Source organism: Stegostoma tigrinum, chromosome 2 (genome assembly GCF_030684315.1).
Source record: "Stegostoma tigrinum isolate sSteTig4 chromosome 2, sSteTig4.hap1, whole genome shotgun sequence".
Taxonomy (NCBI): Eukaryota; Metazoa; Chordata; class Chondrichthyes; order Orectolobiformes; family Stegostomatidae; genus Stegostoma; species Stegostoma tigrinum.
Genome location: NC_081355.1, coordinates 116,977,560 through 116,991,058, shown reverse-complemented (window position 1 = coordinate 116,991,058; position 13,499 = coordinate 116,977,560). Strand labels below are relative to the sequence as shown.

General features: G+C 40.8%; 1 protein-coding gene across 3 annotated transcripts in view; it reads right to left on the bottom strand.

Moving 5' to 3' along the window:
• plxdc2b (plexin domain containing 2b) overlaps positions 1 to 13,499 on the bottom strand; it is a 351,187-nt gene that overhangs the window by 20,244 nt on the left and 317,444 nt on the right. The gene's annotated exons all lie outside the window — the stretch shown is intronic.

Genomic DNA, 13,499 nt, shown 5'->3' with positions numbered 1-13,499 from the left:
TTCCTGGCTAATGCATAATCTGTCCGGCCGTGCTCATGAACATACTATTCACATAACAGTACCTAACAGTTGTTTAAAAATCCAAATTGTGATGCTTTTGTTTTTCTCCATCCCAGTCCTCTGACAGCTGGCAACATTGTGTTTCTGTTAATCCTTAGTTTGCTGGTCATTCAATCTCCTCCTATTGTGACAAGCTTTGCTGGATGATGATGATGTAGGAAACCATGAAATTTCTGGAGCAAAATCAGAAAAACTGTTGGTGAAACACAGCAGGTCTTCACCAATCTCGAATGTTAACTCTGCTTTCTACCCACAGATGCTACCAGACTTGCTGAGTTTCACCAACAATTTCTGATTTTGTTTCAGATCTCCAGCATCCATAGTTATTTGTTTCATTTTAAGGAAATATCTGGAGACCCTTGGGATGGCACGGTGGCTCAGTGGTTAGCACTGCAGCCTCACAAAGCCAGGGACACGGGTTCGATTCCAGCCTCAGGTAACTGTCTGTGCAGAGTTTGCACATTCTCCCTGTTTTTGCGTGGGTTTCCTCCAGGTGCTCTGGTTTCCTCCCACAGTCTAAAGATGTGCAGGCTAGGTGGATCGGCCATGCTAAATTGCCCATAGTGTTCAGAGGTGTGTGGGTTATAGGGGGATGGGTTTGGGTGGGATGCTCCAAGGGGCGGTGTGGACTTGTTGGGCTGAAGGGCCTGTTTCCACACTGTAGGGAATCTAATCTAAAACCCCTCTTAGGGCTGTATTGAAAGACACGTTCTGACCTGCACATGTATTGGAACTTGTTTTAAAAGGCCAGTTACTAGTTCTAACAGTGCAGTTTTCATTACAGTGCTTCTTAGCTTCAGTGATCAGGTTCCTCAGACTCATGAACCAGTTCATACAAAAGGCATATCCTTTGTTGCCCAGCAACTCGCCACGAAGGTGTTGGATGCTGGGATTCAGGGTGGATAAAACATTGTGGTTAAGACAAATGCTTTATGGCTTCTATACATCTAGACAATCCAACGTCTATGGTTGCAAATCAATGGCAGGTTGAAGGAATGAAAGTTTTTTTTGTGCTCTGTTGCATAGGACCCTCAGATGGAACGCGCAGAATAATCCGTGTGAAACAGAACCCACTCAGACTCGGAGCTCTTTCCTTGGTTGGGTTGCAACTGATGGGAAGGTGCTAAAGTGGTTTTGGCTTTTAGAAGACGACATTGTTGACCTGCTTGATGATGCTGTTGGTGCCACCCATTGAAGCCTGGAAAGTCTCAGATAACAAAGTGTGAGGCTGGATGAACACAGCAGGCCAAGCAGCATCCCAGGAGCACAAAAGCTGACGTTTCGGGCCTAATCCCTTCGTCAGAAAAAGGTCTGATGAAGGGTCTAGGCCGGAAATGTCAGCTTTTGTGCTCCTGAGATGCTGCTTGGCCTGCTGTGTTCATTCAGCTCCACACTTTGTTATCTCGGATTCTCCAGCATCTGCAGTTCCCATTATCCCTGGAAAGTCTCAGATCAATTTGAATTTTGAAAGCCATTTATTGCCTCAATCAGCACAATGTATGACCTGGTGCTGGGCTGTGATCTGCAAAAGCCTTCCTGGTAAAACTGAGTCAGCAACTGCATTGCTTTGCATTGAGGTTGATGTGGGACAGACAATTGTCGAACGCCTGTTTGCCGTAAGGTCTCCTGCACCCTCTTCACCTTGATACTTTCTTGCCAGAAGCTGTGATCCTTTGTATTTTGCTGCTGTCCAAGCCTCCCCGCCCTCACACCAAGATGCTCTTGCTCCATCAGCACCCTGAATATCACCAACAATGTACGGAAACCCAGGCATGGAGAGACTATTCAAGTTCCTAAATGTTGCCTGCTTATCATCATCAAACCACAATAGTCAAAAATAGATCTAGAAGTAACTAGGTACTTGCTCAAGTGCAGCTGAAGATCGCTTTAATTATCCTTCACCAGACAAGGGACTGTTATTTTAATATGTAAGTATGGCTCCACAGCATATAGGCATACAACGAACTTTAGTGACTGGTACAATTCCAGAGGAGATTGAATGACGGAGATTTGGCTCTAATTTCTAATGTTATATTCAAAATGCATCTGACAACCTTCCCAAATTTGAATTTTTTTCAGAATAGGAACATATGAACTGTATTAAGAATAAGACAAGTCAAATTTTTTTCTCCTTTAATCAAAATCAGAATGCAAAAATACAGTATCAATATTTTGTCTCTTCTCTTAAATATGTTGCAACACAGAATGAAGAGTAACACTTCGATTGGTATGTGATGCTGTTCTGCAAGTCAACAGCATAGAAAACATGTCAAAATTAATTCGGTGTCAAACCAAGAGAACAATGTTTTGGGAGTTTATAAATATTACATGAATTACCAAATGTTTGAAACACAATTTAAATGTCTTCAATCTGGAAAAAGAAATTGTTTGATTTTCCTTTTGTGAGACCCAGCTTTTATGCAAGGTGTTGGATAAGGGGTTCTCAAGGTAAAACCAAATGGTTTAACTTGATTTGCCCTTGCACTAAATAATTCTAACTATTATGACGCTTTATTTCAATCAAGGTATACTGCACAAAGACATTTCAGGACTTCTAATGAATTACATGTAGCTATAGATGAGTGAGCTGAAGCAGGTGACTAATTGCCACACTGTACTTGTAAAAATACTCAGAAAGGGCAGGTTGTTTTAAATATAATTAGCTAATGGATCTTACTCCTTTAAGAAGGTTGTATTCATACCTTGTTTGGTTGAAACAGACGCCTACAAAATCTGGAGCCGGGTCAAACAAGGTCTATTTGATTGGCCCTAAGTTGTTTCCAATCTACCTGATAGGAGATCAACTGCCCTCTGGTGTCAGTGTTAAATACCATCCAGACAGGAAACTCTTAACTTCAGTAGATGTTATGCTAAAACAAAACTGACCACAATAAATATATCTGACCTTCAGAATGCAAACAATTACAGGGCTGTTTCCCACTCTGCAATCAGATTTGCAAGGCATTCCTGATCTCTTTAATTCTGTGTACAAGAAACCCTTTAATGCTGTCAAATTAAATCTCATGCATCAACCTACACACAGTCAGCCAAATATTCCATCTCTCACATATGTTGAGTACGTTGCATACACCCTGTACTTTGGCAGTTACCTCTCTTAACAGATTACCATTGAGGAGGAGATCTAATGCCAGATTAGCTACTTGAGCACAGCCTTAGAAACAATGGCAGTAAATGTTTGACAACAAGGGCAACAAAAGTCCTGCTGTACAGAGCTGTCATCCTCAACACACCTCTGTACTCCAGTGAGACCTGGACAGTAATTCGGCAGCACATAAGAGCACTAGGGAAATTTGGCCAGCAATACCTCAGTCATAAGCTCTGGAATCAATGGGAGGAGCATCAAATGGAATGTCCTTCTTGAAGGACTCCATAAGAATTCAGACTTAGTCCTTAACTCTCAAACAACCAATGCTCTGGAGGGAACCAAAGTGCATCCTTCCAGGGCTCTCTGGAACTCTCCTTGAAGTGGAAGCGCAATGGCATTAATGAGTGGGAGAAACTCGCCACCAATCATTCAGAACAGCAACCACTTCTCCATCAGGCAGCCTCATGCTTTCAATCATAACGTCTTAACACTGGGCCAGTGGTGGCACAGCAGGTAAGAAAAGGAAGCAAATCCTGCACTCTGGACTCCACTACCCTGTGTCATACTGCCCATGTGCCCAAATCTCACAGTTACATGAAGATGATGAGAGAAACTCATGTCCCTGAGTAGAAATCATCTTGAACTGAAGGACAGCTGACAACAATTAATGAAACATACCTGTTTACTATACGATTAATCATTTACATTCCAGTATAAATTATAACATGAGATTTATTGTATCAATTGTACAAAACACAATGAGTTTGAATTACGTAGATTTAAAAAATTTTGTTTTGATGTCTTGCTAATTTTTGCGATGGAACTGCAGTACTGATTATCTATATGCTGGAAAACTATGTTGAGGTATTTCCTGGTGTAATTAATTGCAGTTGTAGCACAGCATTTTGGTCGATTAATTTTGTACCACTGTTCTTTTTTTCACTTTATTATTTAACCTAAATGAATGCATCAGTTATTGGCCTATTGCTGTTCATGGTACTCTGAGATATTTTCCTTTCTGTGCAGCTAAAAACAGCAACATTAATTACACAATTGTCAAAAGATCATAATGATAAGAACAATGAAAAGCAAACTGCATCATTCAACATACACACAACTGTGAGAGGAGCACAATGAAACTGGCTTATAGGAAAGAAAAATCAAATTGTGAATCAGAGTTAACAAACAATTAGCAGGCAATGTTATGAATGTGAAATTATAATTTACACACATCGCAGCGTCACTTTTATTTGGTCTTGTCTTTTCATTCGTTCATGGGATACGGGCATTGGGGGCAAGTTCAGCATTTGTTGCCTATCCCTGTGTGCCCTTGAGCTCAGTATCTTGCTTAAACCATTTCGGAGGGCGATTAAGATTTAACCACAATGCTGAGTACCTGAAATCACATGCATGCCAGACCAGGTGAGGATGGCAGGTTCCTATGCTAAAGGACATCAAGGGAGCCAGATGGGTTTTTACAACAAAGAATGATAGTTTCACGGTCACAGTCACTGAAACTAGAGTCATACATAGAGTCATAAGCATGGAAACACACTCTTCGGTCCAACCAGTCCATGCTGATCATTATCCCAAACTAAGCTAGTCCTATCTACCTGCGCTGGGCCCATTTCCCTCTAAACATTTTTTTATTCATGAACTTATCCAAATGTCTTTTAAATGATGTAATTGTACCGGCATCCACCACTTACTCTGGAAATTCATTTCCCATATGAACTATGTAAAAAAAAGTGTCCCTCATTTCTGTTTTAAATCTTTCTCCTCTCACCTTAAAAATATGCCCCCGAGTCTTAAAATCCCCCACCCTAGTGAAAATACACCTGCCAATCATCTTATCAGTAACTCTCACAATTTTATAAACCTTAAATATTTAATGTGGAGAAGGATATGGCTGCTAAGAACTTGGGGAAATAAACAGGGTTATCTTGAAAAGCAGCCATTTTACAGAGGAGGTGGTACTGGATGTCTTAAAACGCATAAAAGTAGATAAATTCCCAGGACCTGATTAGGTGTATTCCAGAATTTTGTGGGAAGCTAAGGAAAAGAGAGTTGGCCCTCGCTGAGAGATTTGTATCATTGATAGCACAGGTAAGGTGCCGGAAGCCTGAAGGGTGGATAATGTGGTGCTGTTATTCGACAAATGCAGTAAGGAAAAGCCAGGGAACTATAGACCGGTGAGCCTGACATTGGTGGTGGGCAAGTTGTTGGAGGCGATTCTGAGGGACAGGATTTAAATGTATTTGGAAAGGCAAGGACTATTTGGGGAAAGTCAACATGACTTTCTGTGGGAAATCGTGTCTCACTAACTTGATTGTGTTTTTTGAAGAGATGACAAAGAAGATTGATGAAGGCAGAGTGCTGGATTTCAGCAAGGCATTGGATACAGAGGGTGGTGGTGGAGGGTTGCTTTTCAGACTGGAGGCCAGTGACCAACCGTTTGCCATGACCATCAATGCTGGGTCTATTGCTTTTCGTCATTTATATAAATAATTTGGATATAAACATAGGGGAAAATGGTTAATAAGTTTGCAGATGACACCAAAATCGGTGGTGTAGTGCACAGTGGAGAAGGTTACTTCAAAGTTCAGCGGGGCCTTGATCAAATAGATTGAGGAGGGGCAGATGGAGTTTAATTTAGATAAGTATGAGTTATTGCATTTTTGTAATGCAAGTTGACGCAGACCTATACACTTCTCAGTAGGGTCCTGGGGAGTGTTTCCAAATGGACAGATCATGGGGTGCAGGTGCACAGTTCCTTGAAGGTGGAGTCACACGTTGAGAGGGTAGTGAAGAAAGTGTTCAATACACTTGCCTTTATTGGTCAAGTGCATTGAGTACGGAGTTGGGGTGCCATATTGCAGCTGTACAGGATATCGGTTAGGCCACTTTTGGAATTCTGCATTCAGTTCTGGCCACCTGAAGAGCACCTGCTTCTGAGAAAGGAAAAGCTCTGGAATTAAATTTCAATTTGATTTATATTCGTTTCATTTGATTTCAGGCATCAGGTCAGATTTGAGATATTTCGAGCAATAGTGCAATAGCTATAACTGTCTTTTGATTTAGAATATCTAGAAGAAGAGCAAGGCCTTTGTTGTAACACCCTACAAAATGTGAAAACATTTTAAGGTGAGGTGAATCAAGAAGAACTTAAGGGCAAGGCCCAGCGGCCTCTTCTCAGGACAGTTAGGGATAACTGTAATAGCTTCGTTCTTACTTCAGGTGCTCATTGCCCGAAGAAAGAGCTCAGCTTAAAGATAGACATAGATAGAATTATGTAAACATGTAATAAATCTTATCTATTATGAACATTTATGGGAATTAGGAACATGAGCAGGCCATCCAACCTCTCAAGCCCACTCTACCATTCACTAAGTGCATGGCTAATCTGACTACGACTTCATACCCACTTTCCTCACAACCCCTGATATCCTTTGAGCCCCTTGATATCCAAGAATCTATCTACCTCTGACTTAAAAATATTTGAAGACCTTATATAAACTGTGTTCTGGGGCAGTAAAACAATTATTCTCTACTCGATTTAAGTGGGAGACCACTTAATTTTAAATTATGTCCCTTAATTCTGGCCCATCCCACGATGCTTTGGCACCCACCCTGGCAAGTTCCCTCAGGATCTTAAATGTTTTAATATGATCAAAATCTATTACATGCTGTTTGAACTAAACTCTTGTCATTGCTTTGATTACTAAGCTTCCTTTCAGTTACTAAAATGGAATGAGCTTCATACATTAGAACATAAAATTAAAAAAAATTACGATCTTGCTAATTTTATAGTTTATTATATAGCACGAAAGAACCTCACTAATCACTTACAGCTGCAGTTCTTAAGTTTGATCTGTTTCACACAGGATATAAAAGCACAGCCTCTGTTGCATTCACAGCTGCTTGCACAGCTATCTCTGACAGGTAACTGTGGAGTATTAGACGTAGCCAACCATCTGGAAGTGTACTGATAACTGCATCAATTTGTGCCACACTGAAGCCTGCAATATAAGAGCTACATTTGTTCTTAAGTTCAGGTGTGAGACTAACCTCTCTATACTGTGGGTTTAATGTTAGGGACTGCTGATAGGATTTTCTTCTTGCATTAACACCACTGAGAGGTAATCTTTAAAAATACAGCAGTTAGTCATGAAGTTGGAGCTAAACTATGAACTCAAGAGTCCAAGGAGAGCCTATTAAAACTGATTCCAGAGCTATACTGTCATACTAAATTTTCCAGAGTTGTGTTGTCACACACATACTAGACATAAATGGAAAGAATGAATTACCTAAGAGAGAAAGGTTAGACAGGCTAGGCCTGTATCCTCTGGAGTTTCAAAGAGTCATAGGTAACTTAATTGAAACATATAAGATTCTGAGGGGACTTGACCGGGCGGATGTGAAATGATATCTCCTCTTGTGAGAGAATCTAAAACCAGTTTAAAAATGAGGTGTTGGTGATTAAAAATAATGGGTCACCCATTTCAGGTAGAGATGAAGCAACATTTTTCTCTGCCAGGAGTTGTGAATATTTGGAATTCCCTTGAATTCAAACCTGATTTAAATTGAGTTGCATTAATACAAAGCAGCTGGTAACATCCATATTCACATTCAAGACACGTTGCTCCATTCTTCATACATGACACTGCATATACATGTAGAAATTTCTATCAGTTGAACACTGTTGAGAGGGAAGGCCTTGCTTCTGTCTGCAAACCTCGGTCACCACAAACCCCTTCCTGACCATTGTTCGTAACCTCAGTGCCTGATTTGGGCATACATTTTGGAAAGCAATATGCAAACACAGGCCACTATTGTCTGTACGCACTAAGATTGTATTTTAAAAACTGGGCTAAAATGGTTATACGGGTGTTTCCCGAGGGAAAGAAACATTCTAACTTTACCGAGAAACTGTCAGGCGTGTCAAAGGTTTAAATGCTGGTGAATGTCATTCTTTGTGAAAGTGATAAATTATCTTTCACATTTCCAGTGTAAAACCAGCTGTTGTTAATAAGTAGGGACCTTGGGACTGAAGATTAGTTGAATAAGACAATAAAATGTGAGGCTGGATGAACACAGCAGGCCCAGCAGCATCTCAGGAGCACAAAAGCTCCTGAGATGCTGCTGGGCCTGCTGTGTTCATCCAGCCTCACATTTTATTGCCTTGGATTCTCCAGCATCTGCAGTTCCCATTATCACTGATTAGTTGAACAAGCCTTGCCAGGCTTACTGACTGAATTTAGGCTTCAACCATCTTTTTAAGAGCTTGTAGTCTGTTCAGGGCATGTGGACATAAGTCTCAGTGCCAGAAATGCACCAGAGGTAAAATCTTCATTTTACAAATACAGCTAATTGAACAAATACAACTCCACACAAAAATATTTAATCAAACATTAGCTCTGATAGAATAAGTCAAGAATTGAGATCTTAACAAGTGCTTTGGGACTGCAACTGAAGCAGCATCTTCCAAACTGAACAGTCTTTCTCAGCTGAATTTCCAATACAATGGTCTTGTCGTGAGAGGAGGTAAAGAATGGAAAGCTGAAAGTCTTGTTTGTGCTGTGGGTAGTATTCCCCACCTCTGAAATAGAAACTCTCGGTTCAAGTCCCACTCTACGACTTTTTGTCTAAGGAAGGTGAATTCATAATAATGGCCAAACAAATTGAGCATCAACATATAAATCTTTTCAACACATTCTTATTGTGCAGAAGGAGGCTGTACCAGCTCCCAAAAGTACTACCCTGCTAGTTCCATTCTCCAGCCCTATCTCAGTAGCCCTCTAAATTCATCACCTTCAAACATAGACACTGTACTCTTTGAAACCTTGTATTGAATCCACATCCATTACTGTCCCCGGAAGAGCATTCCAAATCCTAACAACTTTCTGAGGGAAGACATTTCTCCTCATCTCACTTTCAGGTCTCTTGTTCACAATCTTGAAAGAGTGATCTCCAGGTACTGACATATCACCCAATGGAAACAGAATTTCCTCCTTTACCCTGTCAAAATTGTTCATAATTTTGAACATATCAATAAGATCATCTCTTAATCTTCTCCAAGGAGAATAAGCCCAATTTCTCTAATCTTCCCTTGTATCTAAAATCCCTCATTCTTGGTGTAATTCTTGTACATCTTTACACTCTATCCAGGGGTTTAATATTCTTCCTTAAATAATGTGCCCAGAACTGAGCACAATACTCCCAATGTGGTCTGATTAATGATCTGTAGAGGTATAGCATCACTTCATTGCATTTATACTCCTTGTATCTGTTTATAAAGCCAAGGATCCTCTAAGCCTTCTTAATATTTAAGCCTTCTAAGACTTCAGCAAGGCATTTGATAAGGTTCCCCATGGCAGGCTCATTCATAAAGTCAGGAGGTATGGGATACAGGGTGATTTGGCTGTCTGGATTCAGAATTGGTTGGCTGACAGGAGGCAGAGAGTGGTTGTAGATGGTAAGTATTCTGCCTGGAGGTCAGTGCTGAGTGGTGTCCCGCAGGGCTCTGTTCTTGGGCCTCTGCTCTTTGTAGTTTTTATAAATGACTTGGATGAGGAGGTTGAAGGGTGGGTTAGTATGTTTGCTGATGACACAAACGTTGGAGGTGCCGTTGATAGCATCGAGGGCTATTGAATGCTTCAGCGAGACATTGATAGAATGCAGACTTGGGCTGAGAAATGGTAGATGGAGTTCAACCTGGATAAATGCGAAGTGATGCATTTTGGAAGGTCGAACTTAAATGCTGAATATAGGATTAAAGGCAGGATTCTCGTCAGTGCGGAGGAACAGCGGGATCTTGGTGTTCAAGTGCATAGCTCCCTCAAAGTTGCCACCCAAGTGGATAAGGTTGTTAAGAAAGCATATGGTGTTTTGGCTTTCATTAACAGGGGGATTGAGTTAAAGAGCCGTGAGGTTATGCTACAGCTCTACAAAACCCTGGTGAGACCACACTTGGAATATTGTGTCCAGTTCTGGTCGCCCTATTATAGGGAAGATGTGGAGGCTTTGGAGAGGGTGCAAAGGAGGTTTACCAGGATGCTGCTTGGGCTGGACGGCTTGTCTTACGAGGAGAGGTTGACTGAGCTCGGACTTTTCTCTCTGGAGAGGAGGAAGAGAGGTGACCTGATCGAGGTGTACAAGGTAATGAGGGGCATGGATAGAGTTGATAGCCAGAGACTTTTCCCCAGGGCAGGATTGACTGCTACAAGGGGTCATAGTTTTAAGGTGTTAGGAGGAAGGTATAGAGGAGACGTCAGAGGGAGGTTCTTCACCCAGAGAGTTGTGAGCGCATGGAATAGTTTGCCAGTGGTAGTCATGGAAGCGGAGTCATTAGTGACATTTAAGCGACTGCTGGACATGCACATGGACAGCAGTGAATTGAGGGGAATGTAGGTTAGGTTCTTTTATTTTTGGATTAGGATTATTCCATGGCACAACATCGTGGGCCGAAGAGCCTGTACTGTGCAGTACTTTTCTATGTTCTATGTTCTATAACTGTTTCAACTTGACTGGCCACCTTCGGAGAACCGTGGATGTAAACCCAAGGTCCCTTTGCTCCTGTATTCTCCTCAAAGTTGTACCATTCAGCCTGGATTGTTCCGGGTGCAGAGGACGGTGGAAAGGGGATTGAATTGGAAGAAAGGCAGGGTAGGTTCTTAATGACGTGAACTTGGTAAGATATGATGAGGAAACTCACGAGACCTTGCAGAGAAAAACCCTCTATGAAACTCAATGAAACTGACACTTCGGGCTGAATCTTACAATATTTTGGTCATGTCTCGAACAAATGAGGATCCTGGGTGAGAATGCTTTAACGTTCTGTGAGTTCAGGTGCATATTGAAGATTTACAATTTGAGGATGAGCCCCGGTATTTCGATTAACATCCTCCCCTCAACCGATTTCATCAAAAAAAGATGACTGTGAATCTCATCTCTGTTCTTGTGTGCACTATAACTTGTGATTATCTAACTAAGAACAGTCATTGTGCTTCAAAATAATTAATGATCTACGGATTCTGTGAAGTGTTTTAAAGAGATATGAAAGGCATTCATTAAATACATTTTTAAAATACTTAAACTGATGCGATTAATTTGTTTGCTTCAAATAGCTTATGATATAAATAATCTTACAACATGACTCCACAGGCTTTCGCCAACTTGTAAGGGTCAGAACAATACTCTCACCTCTCCTCAGTGGATAAAGTTGGTGGAAAATGGAATAAGGGACTTGTACAAATTTAGGGGCAGAAATATTTCAATGGTTCAGGGGATAAAAGTTGTTTTAATTCTTTATTTAGGTTAAATCCACAAAATATTAACTTAGTTCTAAGTGTCTGATAAGGGAAAACACAGATTTCTAAATCTTTGTTACATTCGTAGAAGATGAATGTGCAAAATGGGAGCATAAAGACTTTACATAAAATTAAATATTTGACTAAAGTATGAAAGTATCTAACAGTGTATCTTTAGCCTCAATTCTAGTAAGGTTGGAAGTTGGGTGAACAGGTACCAGAGCGTATGACAAATACCTTGACCTTGGCAGTAGAGAGGTCTGGGAGACCTTAACTCTGTGTGTCATCTGTGTGAGCTGTTTGTCAGTTTCCGAACTGAAAGTGTGAGAAACAGCCCCTGGGTGAGGCTTGGAGAGTTATGTTAGGCTGCAAGAAGCTGCCATCCGGGATTGACAGAACAAGGGAGCTCAGGACAGGATGGCACAACCTTTCCTCAGGACCTTGGAGGAGTTCTCACATTAATTTGGATAGGATAGGTGCAGTGTCTCAAATCCAGTTGTCCAAAAACGGGGTATGTAGTTAAGCAGCCATCACCTAATTTTCGCTTTTCACTGACATGGTTGGTTTAACTGTATGACTAGGGAATTCTTGGCGCAGCTTCCATTCCACCATGAACACTTCTCCGAAGTGCAGTGGGAATCCCATTTACATGGAAAATCAAAACTTCTCTCACGCCTCTGGTAAAATAACACTAATGGAACTGAAGCAGCTCCGACGAATTTCCTTGCAGCATTGTCCATATATCTTGCAAAGCTGCCTTTTACAATTTCAACCTGAGAAACATCTGTGGACTGAAAGGTCTAGGTTCAAGTCTCATCTGCCCCTGATGTGTATTGTAACGTGTCTGACCAGACTGATTCAAATAACTGTCTTCAACCCTTTACATTTCGGACCTGACCCGGCCTAAAACAACAGATCTAAAAATTAGCAAGATTTAAAATCCGCCCTGGATTTAGAGCAGATGCTGCTGGTTTTGAGATTCTGCACCTGCTCTTACAAGGACGATGCATGTTTCTTGTGTTTTTGCACTTGTTGAAAAATATAATTTCAATGCAGTCTCCAATGACAGCAACATTTAAGAGGCAGCAGATACAGGGATATCGATCACATGGAGGCAGATGGGATTACTTTAGAATGGCATCATATTTAGTACGGACATGGTGGGCCGAAGGACCTGTTCATACACTGCACTGCTGTATATACTGGGGGATATGTTTTCTAATTTTCACTCAAAATTAAAAGGGGCAAGTATCTTTAGTTGAAATAAAAGCAATACAACAATCTTGGAGAACTAAATGTTAGAAGTCAAATTAGTGTCTCTAGTGATTGTCACAAAAGTAGAGAATAAATAATGGCAAGAAATATGTCGTGGCATTTCCATATGTGGTTAATGTCGGAGTAACATCCTGTGAGTATTGCCTGTGCCATGAGTGAGGGTAGTGAAAACTTTTCATTTCTGGTTATGATGTTCTACTTGTGTATCATACTTAAATGTCGAAAATACATTGAACGACCATCACATCTGGAAAGAGAAACATCTGTTTAAGATATTATGCTAACTTTTCTGAAAGTGATAGGTCTATTGTGCCCATATAACATTTCCTGCTTCATTTTCAGATTTAGCTTTCTGTGCTTTTACAGTTTGATCTTCTCCCCTTCCTCATATTGAAAAATTATAACGACACAAAGTCAGAGGGTACTGATCAAGTCAGACATTTCTCGCCCTTTGCTAACCTTTCTCTACTCTTTCATCAATATTTCACTTGGTCCATTCCTATAAATTTATATATGGTATTGGTGAATCTTTGTGCATTTTTAAAATAATTACCCAAATAAGCTTCACACCCTATAACTAAGAACATTGAGTGAACATTGGGCAGAAACCTGTGCATCTCCAGGAATGGGATGCAAGAAGGATAGGAGAGATTAATTGAGTGGGAGACCAATGACAGCATCTCAATGGCAGGAGGAAAGTAATCCATTAAGTTCAGTAAATTTGGAAAGCAGGTCCGGCTTCTGGATGG